Below are 12,437 nucleotides of genomic sequence, written 5' to 3'. Positions count from 1 at the left end.
TATATATATGATTTCTTTCATTTACAGACTGCAAGGTTCTTGCGGCAGAGGCCACATTTTCCTTCTGTGTTTGTACTCACAGAAGCTTTGTTGTACTGCAAATAAGTAAAGGAGGATCAGGTGCACTATTTTAGGCTGTGAATCCTATTGAATTTGAACAGCACAAATAATTCTAACAATTAACCATTGTAACAAGGGGTTCTAGATGAGAAAAAAGCACATATGTTTTTCACGTCAAGTGCTAGCTGTGTCTAGAGGGGGAAGAAATTATACTGAAGACATGACACTGAAGATATGACACACAGATGCATTCTATAATAAAGACTGCACTGCTCCTACTAACTTTACTGTAATAGCACTTGTAAGTCCATGCTGTCATCCAGGGTCACTTTCTGCAAGGCCTTCAGTCCTACAAGAGAAGCAGGAGTTGAATAAGGACCATGTCTAAAACCAGTGTTACTTTTTTTTTTCCACAAAAATTTTCCCTGTGTTATCAACATTTTTAAAATCATGTTTCTTATAAATATTTTGGGGGTAAGGGAATGGAAAGGCTACATTGTAGTGATGTTGCTATATATAAAGATCAAATTCTGCTTTCTAAAAGCCCTTTTAACCTGCATAATTTCAGAGAAAAAGCTTGAAAATATGACTTGGATAGGTGAAAACATCAGCACTTTTGCAGTTATTTGCTTTCTGGGTTGGTTGAAAAACAACCTCATGAAGCTCTGTGGAACCCAAGTCCCCTGTTTTGGTGTTCTTGGTATCAGCAAACTTGACCCCTGTCAAGCAGGAAGAAAGCCAGTCTGCAGCTTGCCTCATCCAGCACCATTAGAAATGGGGATTCGTGGCAGACTGCAAAGTAATTGGACAGACACTTCCTAATGTTGTCATCCACTGCCAATTCCTCCTAAGGTCGTCTTTTTATATGAGTAATTCCCAGAGTGCATTTCTGGAAATTAGCCCTCTGAAAATGATGTCTTTAAATTGCAATGCTCCTGAGACTGGTTTTCTGCTTGCTAATATTGTTGTACTATTGTTTCTAGCTGCTACCATCTTAACTTTATTGCATTTTCCCTTATTTCCAAAGAAATAATGTGGCTTCAGCCTGGAGAAGGAGTGTTCTCCTCCACGTCTTTCCCCATTATACTCCATTCGTCTTATACTGGAACTGAGCAGTAAAGGTAACATTTGTCATACACAGGAGGAACTCATTATGCTGCAGACTTTGATCCACTCCCCTTTCTACTACAGATCATTGCTCTTCCTTTTGTCCCCAATGGCAACACAAATATTTCCTGCAATGTAATTCTTTTCTGGGGTTTGTTCACTGTCACTGCTCAAAATTGCTCAGTTGTTCAGGAAAGCCTGGGCTGCTGAATTAGTTAGGATAACCATGGCTACAAGAAAATATTAAATGTTAATAAACCTAACTGTAGTTCTCTGTTTCAGAACTGCAGTCAGCTGGCACCTTTCAGAAGCAGTTCAGAAATTAAATGGCAAGGCGGATATTTCACTATCAGGTTCACAGAATCACAAGATTGCTGAGGTTGGAAGTGACCTCTGGAGATTGCCTAGGTTAATCTCATTGCTCAAACTAGGGTCAGCTGGAGCAGGTTAGACTCTTCATTTAGTTCAATTCATCTGGCACTAATTATTCTAATGCAAATTTTTTATTTGTTTTCTTATTTCCCTCTGAATTTAGGGCTAGACATGTTTTTCAATTAACAATGGTGTGATGTTTATCCTGTTTTTACAACTATTGATATAAAATAAATTGTTTGAAAAGTGTTGCCTTCACAGAAATTAATGAAGAGCATATCACACCTGAACCGTCATTTCTGTGTTGCTAGGCCGAGTGTAGCAAATTCTAGTCCTTATTTGTGAAAAGGGCTTCTATGACCCAGATTATCCTAGTAAATTCTGTGCATTTGCACAGAGCTCCTGTCATTGGTAACTTACATGTATATCAAAGTTCTCAGAGCACTACAGCTATTTTTTCCATAGATATATGGATACAAGTTGTCCTATTGGAAGACATAAGAATTCACATAATCAAAGACTGGTAAGTCCATAAAGATATTTCTTCTTCAATGATATATCTTGCTTAGCTGTTTCAACCTTCTGCTGAAACTTTTTTCTTGAAATGCAAGCGATTAAAATAAGATTAAAAACTATATACAATATTCCCTTTTCATATTTTTGTAAAATAGTGGTACTTTTTTTTTTTTTTTTTGTCCCTTCAAGAAAAAAATCCTGCTTGGAAAGCCATTGAACCTCAGAAATCCAGTGTAAAAAAAGTCCTGTGCTATTAAAATAGGGTTTATAATAGTAATGTCTGAAACTACAGACAGTTTTAATAAGCTCAGTACATGGTGACACATGTTGTTCATACATTGTGCTATGTGCAGAATGAGAAGGTGGAAGATTAGTTTTCAGTCATAACTAAACATCAAGGGACGTTATGATCAAATTAATTATTTTTGGTGTTGGAACCAGATGGCGTCTATGATAAACTCTGCTGTGAACTTTCAAAAAATCAGTGAACCTTTTTTACCGTAATTGGAAAACACGTGTTGGGTGGCTCACTTCAGTAGATAGCTTTAGAATGTATCAAACCTATTTAGTGAAGTGCTCATTGTCATAATATCTGAGCACCAGATTTTCAATATTACTGGATTTTGATTGCTTGTTGTCCTGTCTTTTTCTTGTAAGACACTTTGTTTTATAGATACTACTGACTCAGCCTTATTGACCAGTCTATAAACAGTATCCTGTCTTTTTGAAATTAAAGGACAATAACCTCTGTGCTTATATATGCATATCAAGCATTTCATGTTTTTCTTGTCAGATGTGCTGGAACTATCATGCAAGTGATGTGCCATTGGTCAGGTCCTGGGCAAAAAATCTGTTACATGTAAATTGTATTAGTTTGCTGTATATGCTCAGATCCAGTAGTTCAGGCTTTATTGAATAGGTCCAACATAGCTTCTTCTGCATATAACATAAAATTGTTGCATACATATCTTTCCTTGTCCCAGAGGCATGGGCAAATGTCCAAAAATGATTAGGCTGTGTACAGTGTGTAAAAATAAACACTATTCTACACTGGGAAAAGAAGGAGAATTGGCAAGTTTGCATTGTCCTTATAGAAAGGTTAGGCCATTTGTTCCCTTTGGATGTTGTGGTTCTTACCTCACTAAATGTAGTTCATATATTTTTCCTGTATTTACCTAGGAGCTTTGCATTGCATTCTAGTTTTGACTATTATATATTCCATGTGTCTTTTTTTGCTCTGTCAGTAACAAAAATGGTCTCAAAAACCAGCTAGCTCTCCATGTCAGGATATGAGGATATCACTTTCTTGGAGACAAATTTATCTCGTAATAGTCTCTACATTTTAACATTTATTTTGCTTTTACTATGGGAAGAGAGCGTATTTTATTCTTTTTCCTCTCCCTTCAGTGTAAAAAAAGTGGTGGTGGTCCAAGCCACAGAATCCCTACAGGGAAAATGCACTTTTATAGACAGATGATGATTGTTTGTCAATAGTGATCAAAACACATAGCAGGTTTTTGGTGTTTAAATGGAACTGATGCTTTCAGACTACTAAAAATAACATTAAATTATTCATTATGAATAACTGTATCTGATGAAAGCAACCCCATTTTTCTTATTTGCAAATATTTTGTGAACTGATCCATTTTTTGCTGAAATGTTTGGTACTAAGTCTGGATGAGCAATTTTCAGACTGTACTCACTCAAAGCTTGTTTGGTTACTTGTGAACTGACCATGGAACATGGGTAGTTACTCAAATCCCACAGTTTCATCTTCTCTTTTGTCATCAGATACCTATTTAAAACAAACAAACAAAAGGAATGGGTAACAGAGAATAGAGAGGAACAAATAATAGGCAGTTTTTTTCTTGCACATCTTTCTGAGTAAACAGTTTCTGAAACAACCTAAGCATGGCTCCATATCAGCAATTTAGAACCTGAATAATAAATTGGGAAAAGTTTGTTTGCGATAACTAATCACATTGAGCAACATAACTGAACACATTTGGTATGTTGAGAGAGTTGGGGTAGTTCAGCCTGGAGAAGAGAAGGCTCCAGGGAGACCTTATTGTGGCCTTTCAATACTTAAAGGGGGCTTAAAAGAAAGATGAAGTGAGGCTTTTTACCAGGGCCTGCAGTGATAAGACAAAGACTAACAGTTTTAAACTGAAAGAGGGTAGATTTAGATTAGATATAAGGAAGAAATTCTTTACTATAAGGGTGGTGAGGCACTGGAACATGTTGCCCAGAGAGGTTGTGGATGCCCCATCCCTGGAAGTGTTCAAGACCAGGTTGGATGGGGCTTTGAGCAACCTGGTCTAGTGAAAGATGTCCTTGCGTGGGGTGCAACTAGATGATCTTTAAAGGTCCCTTCCAATCCAAACCTTTCTGTGATTCTAGTGTTGTTTCCTACTGCAAGCAGTGATAACACATGCAAATGAATTCAATTCAAAGTTCTAGGTTTAATTTTGTTACAGTAATTGATAACCTATTTAATATACTCATATGATGGCAATTGATCAAGCCGTCTATTTTTAAGAAGCCTTAGCCTGTTAAATTACTTACACTAACCCACTGTTTCACAACTTTTAGCACAGCCCAATTGCAAAATAAGAGGTTCAGCTTAGACCACCTCTCTTTTCCCCAGTTTTTCCAGAGATATCCTGTGCATTAAAACATCATTAAATGCAATGCATAAAGTGATGTGGAATTGGAAGCAGGCCCCACAACTGAGAAGTTCCTTTCCAGAGGAATGCAGTTGTCACAGGGCTTCAGAGTTAAGTTTCCTCTTTCCTGTTTTCCTTCAGTGCTAGGTATCTTACATTACTTCACATTTAGTGCCCCCACTTCAGCAGGCAGAATGAAGAGTGCTTCAGTTCAGTCTGTTTTATGAAGAGAGGATGAACAGTTTCCTGGGAGGCTGAAGATGAACTTTTGAATCTTCTCAAGCTGAAGGAGGAATTGAGCTGCCCTGGTGAAGTGCTGTAATTGCTCAACTATTAGACAATAAAAAGGGTACTCAACTTATTTTCTCTTTTCAGAGAGGGGTGCTTAGTACTGAATGCAATTCTGACACTGACAGAGTGTTGCTGGCAGGTTCTGAGCACACCTTCAGAATCCAGCCCTTCACCAGACTGAGGTGTGGGATGTCTAACGTGTCAATGTCACTTGGCTGTAAATGTCATGCAGCCAAGCAGGCCAGAGTTCCTCTATGAATGTAGTAAAGTTTAGGTGCCCAACTTAAGTGATGTACTTAAGAAAACATAGCAGGACTCCTCGTTGGCAACATGAGATTTCTGAGGGTCACTCTCCTGGACACAGATGTCTGAAATATTATTTAGATAGGATTATATAAATCTGTTTTAATCTGGCCTTAGGCTCTTAGCTGTCTTTTAGATAACATTTGGTCCCATGTCCATACCAAATCTTGTATTTGTTTGCAGCAGGCTATATTCCTGTATAGGCTGTCATTTTTTTCTTCCCCTTGACTAAAACTACTTTTATCAAAGAAGTAGCATCCTAGTTCTCAGGTGGAGCAAGCTAACCATACAAGAAGCTGCAAGGGTCTTGAGGTCTTCCTTTGAGGATGCAATGGAGCAACAAACATCGTTGGCATAGAAGATAGAAATTAAATAAATGCAGCTGGGAAGAGAAAGCAAACTGGGAAAAGAAAATTCTTTCAGCCCTCGGTGGTTTTTTTCAGTATTCTGAGTAAAGAATGCAGACTTAAAGATCAGAAGCAAACAGGGCAACAAAAAAACTACCTGCAAATACAAACACATGGTCAACTATGCACCCCAAAAAGGGGTAGTCAGGGAATCTAATTTTAGAAATGGAAATTACGTTGGATAATTACCTGACTCTTCTAAGGAACCTTTGCTCTTAGCTCAGACTCAGCGTGAGTACCTTATTTGGGCTACAGAAAATGTCAGGTAATTTGAGTTAGCTTGGCTTTCAGTTACAAAGAGCCTAGCTAATTTAAAGTACTTTACATTTGCTAAGGGCATGCAGATGGATAGTCATTACAGGTTGGCTGACATAGGGTACCTTTTTACTTTGTATTAGTTTGTGTGGCTAATCCTTTTGAGTCAGCGTACTGATTTTCTCTGGTTTTTGCAATATAACTTTTTTATTTTTGAAGGGAATCAAGACAGATTTGTAATACAACACTTTAGATTGTCAGAGTCTTTTTTTTAATGCCATTTTACATAAATACCTTCATAATCTGCTTATATAAACAGGGCATTTATGAACTGCATGAATAGAAACAGCTATAAAATTTCTTGGCTTACACACAGATTAGATCATTTAGCTTGTAATAAAAGGGAAATATTTTCAACATTACAGTTGATGTTTTCTGTTTGATGGAAAATTATATCTTTCATTTAGATTTTACATCAGCACTGTATGTGAAAACTCTCTCTGACAATTATCCCTTTATATCCTAAATCTACATACTAGAAGTACCATAACAAAGTGACACTGAATTTCGTATATAACCCTTTAATACCATCTACCAAAGGAAAGGCTGTTTTACCAGGTATCATAACAAGGGATTGCAAAATGGCACAGAGTTAATGTAATGAAGATCTTTGCCTCCCAGGTGTTTATATGTTTCCTATCGCATTAGGACAATGTTACCTGAACACTGGATGCTACTGCAAAACAAGTCATTACTGCTGCAGTTAACGATGCTTAGCTAGCACCTTAACTGTTGGGGCAGAGTAACTAGTTACACTCACTGTTTTTTGTTTTTTAATACGCGAAAAGCCCCTTAAAGACTCAATTAAATAAAATGTGGGGTTTAGAATTTTCATCTCTAAATTTAAAGTAAAATTGTGATTTTCAGTAAAGTAAAAGCAAACGCCTTGAATTTAGAATAATTCCATATATTCAGAGCAGTCCAGGTAAAATTTGAGAGCAAAGTAACTTTGCAAGTAGGATATCAATCTGGCATCTTTTCCTCATCCAGAAGAGCCCCTGTTAGGACTGAGCAAACTTTTTCTTTTCTGTCTTCACATGTTTTCTTTTCTCTGGATGATGAGCTCATCACTGGTCCAGCAGCTGGTAATACCAAGGAATTAGCAGCCAGCCCCTCCTTGATGCTTTCCAGCTCTGCGGGGATCGGGCTCGGTGGATGCTGCTCAGCTTGCTTGCTTGCTGGCTGTTCCCTCATGCTGCTTCCCAGCAGTGAGCAGGCGGATGCGCAGCCAGCATGGAGCTAGGTACAGAAGAAAGCCTGGTGTCCTTAGGGTTTGTAAGGCTGTTTGTAAGCGAGGCTGTCCCTAGCAATCCACTTCCCCGCAGTCATTGCCTAAACTGCTTATTTCTGTAGCTGCCTATGCTGGGGTTTGATGGACTGTGTTCAGTAAGCAACAGGACCCAGGGAAGCGGGGAGGCATCTTTCCGTGGCCTTCCTAGGGAGGTAGCACAGAAAACCAAAGCACTGCTTCAGTTTCTCTGGAGAGCAAGGAATGAATCCTGTTGAATTTAGTGGCTCTGGATCCAGACTCTGATTCATGACACTATTTAGTATCTGCTAGAGGGATGGCAGAAGGCTGGGGGAGGCAGAGGGGGCAGTAGCTGCATCAGCTCTTCCAAGTTAATCTACCTGTAATAAGGAGCCACCATTACTACATACACCAGTATCGAATAAAGTGCTGCTGACACTTCCAACCTAGCCAAAATCCAAGATCTCGTATGCTTTGCTTTTTATGAGAAACTAGTAATTGCTAGTTATAAGGTAGTGAAAGTCACATTATCTTGAAACAAACTTCCAGAAATGTTTTCCCTGATCCAACTATCAACCCTCTTTTAGCATCAACCTGTGCAATAACTCATTCATATTTCTGCCAGAGTTACGCAGCAGTGTGGCTCAGGCAGTGCTGAAATGTCCTTCTCTCTCTGAACTTGAAAGCAGCCTCTTGCTTTTCCACCTGAGCTGTTGCTCGTCCACCCACAAATCACATTCCCTTCCAAAACAATAATCAGCAGGGTTCCTCTGTTCAGATTGTATGAGAAGCTTTCTGGTAGAACTACAGGCTCAGACATATGTCCTTTATCACTATCATATATAAAGGGCAGTGGCTTAGACCTATGAATTTAAAGCAGTCTGAATTGCATCTTTATTCATTGAGGCAAATATAGACTGGCTCATTTTTTTTAATGTCTAGCTAATGTACCTACTCTAATAGTACCCAGTGATATGTTTTTAATGTTGGTATCTGCCTGTACCAAGAAAGAACTAGCAAGCACATAAAAAAAGACATCAGGTTCTGCCAAAATTACTTCTGTAAGCTGTACCATATGGTCAAAGATAAAATCTAATATTGGAAATACCAGTTGTTTCATTGCTAGCTTGAATACACTGGGGAAAATAAAATATTTACTGTGAAGGATTCATAATTTGACTTCATCTCTTCTGGTTTTATTGCAACAAATGTCAATGCTACCTTTTCTGATCATTAAGCTACTCAGTAGCTCCTTGGCAGATGTAATAGTCCTGTTCTCTCGCAGTTAAATTTTAACAATCAGACTTTTCCCTATCTATCACAGCCGTCAAGCAATTAATGCTATCAGAAGGAAAAGTAACTTGTCAGGTAACTGAACCAGCCTCACAGTTGAGCGTTCTAAATAATTTCTCCAGTAAAAATTATTTTATAAGGACTTCTGGATCCCTTCTGAGCTACACAAAGTTTTATATTCCCAAATCTACTTTACTAAACAAATTTACTTGAAATTTTAGTCAAGTCTGTTTCAAAAAACAAAGAAACTGAATATTTTTGTTCTCAATATTAAATAAATCCATGAAATGAACAATGGATGTTACTATTTTATATATATAAAGATAAAAATATGGCTTTTATATATATATGATACACACACACACATATATATATATATATGGCATTTTAAAAAACACAGCTATTTAAACCCATTTTAGCTGCTTAAGAGTTCCTATATGGCTAAGGCTCTCTGCAAAATTCTATGTGAATTTCAACTGAAAAAAACTGATAATCTATTTTAGATCCCTGTGAATCAGCATATTAGTTTGTAGATAGGTTTGCATAGCCTTATGAAGAAGAAAAGTTCCCCCACATATATAGATACCACACAAGATAGTCTTAAGATTTATTTTTTTTTAAATGTGATCTTTTTCCTCCTTAGTTTGAGCATGTTATGTAAGACTTAAAGTTTTACATGCAGAATCTACAGCAAACTGGGATCTGGCATCACTGCCAATATTTACCATCTTTTATTAGCAAAGTCGTTCAGACTAGTCAGTTCAGAAAGTACTAGAGCTGTTATTATAACTCTTATCTCTATTTTTACCTTGATCTGATTCAAATGCAATAAAAACATGTTCTTAAAAGATTGATGTGCTGTCACTCTAGAGGAGTAGTTTTAAAAGCTATTTACTGATTCCAAAAAAGACTCATAAATAATTGGATCTGGTCCAGTAGAAGGGTTGATTAAATATACTTATTCAAATTGTGGGATTTGGCTTTCTACTGCTTCTTTTTTTTTTTCTTAATTTCTAAGGCAATCAAGATGATAATCACCTACTGCTGTAATTCTCTGTGAATTCAGAATGAGATGAAGAATGTCCATAACTAGTTCATGCCTACTGAGGATCTTTCTTTGAAACGCTATTTGCTATTGATTAAAAAGACATAGCAGGTAGCTATTTGGAGAGGTAATCTGTTTTTCAGTCAGTGTCAGGGGGTGTGTGGTACCAATTTTATTCAAGTGACCTTTACGAACCCTGGGATACCAGTGTTTTCAAGTGTTTCCCTTGAGCTGCATAGAAGAGATGAGAGTTGGAAAGGTTAATACTTTGAGCTACTTTTTAGAAACATTGCTGATATATCTGTGTCAGTACAGCTCTGTGTTGAAGCTAATAAGTAGGAGATGTGAACAGCTAAATTTCTCTGAGATGGCAATATATGAGATAAAAATAGCTTGGAAAATTCTTATATAAAATATCAGAGTTCCTAATGTCCTTTGATGGTTCTATGTAGACAGAACAACTGGCAGCATATTATCAGACACAATTATGCAATGATTTGGATTAGGTCTGGTGGGGGCAGGGGAAACAAACTGTTTGTATACTTATATACATACATACACACACATACTCACCAACACAGGCACATGTACTGCCACAACTTTATTCCACTAAAACCTGAAGTGTTTAGTGACCAGTTACAATTTTTTTTTCAAAAAAACTACTAAAACATCTCACTTATAAGTAAAAAATGTTTTCTTTTGGCTGTACTGCAGTATTGGTTTTAGTCAAGTCTCAGTCCTTTACTCCATCTTTATTTGACTTCTAAGAAACTTCAGTGCAACGTTTACCAAAGTACTTTTTTTTTTTCCTGGAAGCAGATTAAGGAAGTTTTTATTTATTTTTTAATGTTTGTGATGAATGGCCACCTAACAGCACTTATTTGCCCAAAGAAATCCCAAATCCTACCTATTTCCAGTTGTTTCAGCCTCAGCCACATTATCTAGCTCCAGGGACAGTCCCAGTCATCAGCTCTTTGGGGAGCCAGGAGGATCACGAGGCCAGGCATCCTGAGGATGGGTCCTGAGGCTGGCTGGCGGTTTGCCCCATTTATGGGAGACGTGAGACAATCCTATCCATTGCTCCCAGTTGTTCCTTTTGGCTATTGCTGTGCACCAGGCTCTTGTCTCTCACCTCTGCATCTCTCATCTGCATCTTTGTTTGCATCTTGTCCTCCACAGTCTTTGTTTCTGATATTGGTTAAGGCTCCTCTTCTCCTTCCATTTGCTGTCTTAATTTTTGGCTCCTGCCCTCTGTCTCTTCACACCTGATTCCTAATATGATTACTCCTGGCAGAGCACCGATAGCTGTGGAGACCAGGTTGTCCAACATCGTTCAGCCCTGTCTCTCCCGTCTCCCTGGCCCTGTCTTACTCAGAGTCTTCAGCTTTCTGGCTGTGGTATTGCTGTTTAGCTCTTCAGCTTGATGCATCCCAGCTTGACCAGTTTCCTGAATCTTGGTTCTCTCCTGACCATGTTTCATACATAGCTACACTCAGCGGCTTGGCTCAGTGCTCTGCTCCTTTAGCAGACCTCAGATCCTGTTTCAGTTGACACCCTGCCTCATCGCCTTCCCATTCCAGCCTGGCTCTAACCTAAGGTCTAGCTGCTGACACCCTTTTGAGGATCTTCCAAAAATTTTAATTCATTCCTTCATTGGAGATGATTATTCTTATAAGCAGAATTTTTCTTGACTTTAGGAACTATGAAGATAATTTTTTTCTGTAGGAGATTTCCTTTTAGACTTCTTAAAATAACTACCAGACATGAATCATTGACTGATGGGTCTTTAATGGCCCATTGTGGCAGTGAATAATTGATAGCTGTATAGAACTACAGAAATTGTATCCCAAATGGTTGTCTCATTGAAAAGAGACAGCTGGTACCCAGATCAGCTATCCTGAATTTTACTGCAAATTGCAGGATGGATACTTCAGGAATAAAAGTCTCCTGTTCAGCAGCAATCAGTTGAAGGTTCCAAGGAGCTTACTCTACTGAGTATATCCAGGTATTTGATATAAATGGTGATACTGTACATATTAGATGTCAAATGAAGATCAGCATTGCAGTCATATCAGGATGGAAGAAAGTAAGTCATAGATGACATTTGTAGCACAAGTAGATGTTTATTAGGATTAAAAAGTGCTAAATGTGAGCACTTTCCATATAAATAAAAATATTTACTATCTTGATAATATTTTCCCTTGAATTCAGGATTGGTTTACAAGACTACACCAAATTCTCTCACCAAAACATTTTGAAAAGAAATCTTAAAAACTGACCTTGTAACAACATAAAGGCATGGTCATTAATGCAGTGTTAGTAAGATTGTAATACATCCCTCTCCACATGAGAAGAAAAGAAGCTTTACTTCACCTTTAAGCAAAACAAAAGGGCTGTCGATTCATCTCACTGAGTTGAGGCCCAGCTGGAGTCTGCTTGTGGACTGTGGATGAATTTTCTCCTGAATGAGAAAAGAAACCTTCTGATTAATATTTTAATTTGAGAAATTTAATAAAATCTGTGACCATTCTTTTTACATTAAAAATAGCTGATTATATTCTTTATCTATTGATCATGTATGGCACTAGGAATATGATAATCCTATTTTATTCCCCAGATTAACATCTATAAATGGAATACTTAGATCAGGTATAGATATTCACCTCAACTCAGAGTGACTTAACATCCTGGCAAAGAAGTGTCTGAATTAGTGAAGTTTTCTGGTGTGTATGTTTTGTAGGTTAGATACCTAGAGAAATGTCATATGGAAGGATTCTCCCCCCAAAATCTTCCTATTTAACTATATATCCTTG

At 37.7% G+C, this 12,437-nt stretch overlaps 1 long non-coding RNA gene across 1 annotated transcript; it reads right to left on the bottom strand.

Moving 5' to 3' along the window:
- Positions 1 to 307: 307 nt before the first annotated feature.
- LOC115338650 lies at positions 308 to 12,089 on the bottom strand. The gene is made up of 3 exons (XR_003922483.1): positions 11,998 to 12,089; positions 3,759 to 3,850; positions 308 to 409 (listed from the first exon to the last, which is right to left on the bottom strand). It is a non-coding gene; the product is annotated as an uncharacterized LOC115338650 (long non-coding RNA).
- Positions 12,090 to 12,437: the final 348 nt, after the last annotated feature.

Source organism: Aquila chrysaetos, chromosome 2 (assembly GCF_900496995.4).
Source record: "Aquila chrysaetos chrysaetos chromosome 2, bAquChr1.4, whole genome shotgun sequence".
Taxonomy (NCBI): domain Eukaryota; kingdom Metazoa; phylum Chordata; class Aves; order Accipitriformes; family Accipitridae; genus Aquila; species Aquila chrysaetos.
Note: the sequence above shows the minus strand (reverse complement) of the source record. Positions and strands in the feature narration are given on the sequence as shown.